This window comes from Aplysia californica, unplaced genomic scaffold (assembly GCF_000002075.1).
Source record: "Aplysia californica isolate F4 #8 unplaced genomic scaffold, AplCal3.0 scaffold00852, whole genome shotgun sequence".
In the NCBI taxonomy this organism is placed as follows: Eukaryota; Metazoa; Mollusca; class Gastropoda; order Aplysiida; family Aplysiidae; genus Aplysia; species Aplysia californica.
Genome location: NW_004798122.1, coordinates 68,933 through 72,673, shown reverse-complemented (window position 1 = coordinate 72,673; position 3,741 = coordinate 68,933). Strand labels below are relative to the sequence as shown.

The window sequence follows — 3,741 nt, the reverse complement described above, 5'->3', positions numbered from 1 at the left end:
TACAGTGTTGCAAGGGGCGCTAAATATAATACAAGGCTTCCGTCGACTCTGCTTGTGTTGAACTCGCTTGAGTTGATCTTCGGTTAATTAAGTTGATCTTTTTTAGGGTCCCAGCACCTCTTTTTCTTTACAGTACGGGTCCCAAAGTTAAGCTGAATTTCAGATGAGTTGATTTTTTTTTCTTTTCACTATTCCGACTTCAACTAATCCGCTGTCGAGTGAACATTACAGATGGGACCAATCGTGTTTTCCATTTGATCGTTCACATTATCGTGGTTATTTTTCACTTTTAAAAATGTATTATTGTTTTTTATTTTCTTACGTTCTCAGAACAACCCTCTGGAAGATGGCGACTCTGTGGCGTCCAAGTTCCTGGAGAAATTCTGTGAGGCTCTGGCTGGAGATATGGACGCCGGGCTGAGGGTTATTGTACAGGCTATGGAGCACTTTCAGAGTGAGTGGTGTGTGTGTGTGTGTGTGTGTGTGTGTGTGTGTGTGTGTGTGTGTGTGTGAGTGTGTGTGTGTGCGTGTGAATGTGAGTGTGAGTGTGAGAGAGATTCTGTGAGGCTTTGGCTGGAGATATGGACGCCGGGCTGAGGGTTATTGTTAGGCTATGGAGAACTTTGAGTTTGAGAGTGAGTGGGGGGATGAGGGGAGGATGGGGCAAAAAGTGTACATTTTCAATTACCACGGACTCTTAATCTAAGGAAATAACTAATCTTTGGCGGCCATTTTCTCAGTAGTTTCACCTCTGAAAAGAGATGACCCCCACCTCCTTCTTTTACAAACATCTCGACTTGCGTTCAAGATAAAAGGACTTTTTTCTTCCAAATAAAGCCAAGTGAACAAGCTTTAAGATGATACCAATAACTCTACATGCCCAAAAATTGACGAGAGCCTGATTCCACCACGCTGCCTCACATATGTATTCCCCATTTTCTCAGACTCATACTAGGCCTGTGGTGCTACTTCTGAACCTTTTACTTAGTCACACACACAAATATCCTATTACTGGCATCTGTGGTGTAGTGGTTAGGCGCTTCACTGTAGCACGTCAGACTGTAGTTCAATTCCCAAGTGAGGAGGTATTCTTATCAATTATCTTTCTCTTTTGTTGTAGTAAGGTTTTACGGCGCTCACAACACAATAAGGTCATATGAGTGCCGAAGATTAGAGGTGCTACAAGTACAAGAGAGTAACAAACACAAAACAGAAGGAGGGGAGATAAGGACGATAGATGTTTGATAAAAAAAAGAAGGAACAAGCCACACCAGAGCACCCACCAATCACCCACATCTTTCTCTTTATGCTGGGATGTTGTAGACTCTATCTTCCTTAGCCCCGGTACACCCTGACAGCCAGAATCAGAGGCTTGCCTGCTACATGATCTGAATGTAGTAGTAGTAAAGGGTTTTACGGCGCTCGCAACTGCGTAAGGTCATATGAGCGCGCGAAACACAAGTTGTTTACTTTCGCAACAGTTCACTGCACAATTGGTTAACTATTAGACTTTAAAATGCTAAAATATGAAAATTCAGTGTAAATATATTTGCAATTTAAAACAACTTTTATTAGTAACAATACAAATTTTAAATAGTACGATTTCACTTTACAATTTGCCATAAAGGCCAATGGCCTTCATAAAATTCAATATTCTGCTGGGAACAACGACGGAAAAAATGTCTTGCAATTTCTTGCATTTATAATATTTCCTTCGGATCTCTCCAAAGTCTAGACATTCGGTTAAGATGTGTCTAACGGTAAAATCTGTGTCGCATCCGACACAGAACGGCCTCTCATCAGCTCCTTGTAGGAGGTATTTGAATTATGTTGACGAGGGTGTTTGAGGGAAGAGAAGCAAATTGACACAATGAGGGTCATACAGTGCTGGGGAAAAGAAAAGTTTTAGTAAGAGTTTTACGGCGCTCGCAACACAATAAGGTCATATAAGTGCTGAAGATTAGAGGTGTTACAAGAGAGTAACAAACACAAAAAAAGGAGGGGAGATAGAGACGATAGATTTTTTTATAAGAAAGAAGGAGCAAACCACACCAGAGCACCCGCTAACCACCCACAGTCATACAGTACTGGGAAAAAGTTAAGGTCATATAGTGCTGGGAAAAAGTAATACACACGGACAGACACAACAGAAGGAAAGTAAAGAAGTGGGTACGAGGGCATACAAACATTCACCTTTGCTTTTTATTTTTTAAAATTCTGTTGTTTGTTTCAGGAGCCAGCGAAGACAGCCAAGGAGAGAGCGAAGGAAGAGACTAGACTTCGCAGACCTTGGTTCAGGAAGAAGAAACAGGACGCGACCCAGATTCTGAACAGATCACGCCCCGACTGCTCAATTATGATTTAACAAACATAACTGTGTGAATTCTTTTATCTATCATGTTTATATTATCATGTTGCTAAAATAATGAAATAGCACACAATAAGACATACACTGTTATTTTCTTTCTTTTAATGGAATATAAACACCACAATTAGAGGGGGAAAAATAATCATATATATAATAATAATATATATATATATATGTATATATATAATAAAAATCATTGCCTCTGTGATAAGACCAGGTAATTCACATAATACTATACTTTTTTCAATTTGACAAACACACAGTAAAATCAATTACTTATTTCATATACTCAGTCAAAGATGGATTTGAATTTTGACTATAAACGCTCCAAAAACTATAGAAATATAGATGGCTGCCAGGTTGCTACGTTATGACGATGAAACTAAATTAAGTTTTTAGCTTCTTCTGTAAAATTATCTCTGCTAAGTTTAGCTGGTCTTATCTCAAAGGAGACGATAAAGATATTAGGGTTTAAGTAATATTATAATATTATAGTGCATATAGTTAATACAAAAAACCCCCACAATGTTCCCTCAGTATTTTGTACAATACCCTGTGTATATTTCGTCAACCTAACAGCGAAACCAGGAATGTTGAAGCTCAAAAGGTCAACAGGAAAATCAATCAATTATTATTAGCCAGCTGATCAGACATATTAAGTCCAAGATTTTGATTACAAAAAAAAAAAATTATCTTACTTACATCTCTCAATCTGGTTGCATGTGCTCAAGAAATATTTAATAGAAATTCAAAGAATACGCGCTGGTAAAAAGTAGCACGTAAAAATACATAAAGTAGGTACAATTATTAAAAGAATGAAACTTTTTTTTTCTCTCTCCTGAAAAATTTTGCTTTCTGGGCTTAGCACATTTGAACAGCTTGGCAATGATATGTAAGTATAACATATATATATAAAAACACCATCATAGTCTCACACAAAATCAATTAAAGGCTTATTGTTCTTCCCAAATGTCTATCAACTGGTGTAAAAGTAACAAAATGTATGCATATAACATAAATATATTTGTTAAAAATACAACAATAGAGTTACTTCCCAGATATTTTCAACATGTAAACATTGTCAACTTTTCTAAAAAAAAAAACCCAACAAGTTGGTGAATAAATTGTGTCTATCAATCTGCATTGGTCGTGTTGTTAAATGACTTGGGGCTCCCAGAGTTGGTCAATTGAGGTGAGTTATCAATCAATAAATCAATAAATTAATCAACTTATTTATTTATTGATTTACTATTTATGGAATTAATCAATTAATAGTCCATATACTGTATATAAAACAGGTAAATATATTTCTATAATATTAATATTCAAATCAAATAGAAAGGAATACTTTGAGGAATGTATTGCCGAGACCC

The 3,741-nt window shown here is 36.7% G+C and overlaps 1 long non-coding RNA gene across 1 annotated transcript; it reads left to right on the top strand.

Moving 5' to 3' along the window:
* Positions 1–313: 313 nt before the first annotated feature.
* LOC106013390 lies at positions 314–3,511 on the top strand. Its single transcript, XR_001185334.1, has 2 exons — positions 314–454; positions 2,234–3,511. It is a non-coding gene; the product is annotated as an uncharacterized LOC106013390 (long non-coding RNA).
* Positions 3,512–3,741: the final 230 nt, after the last annotated feature.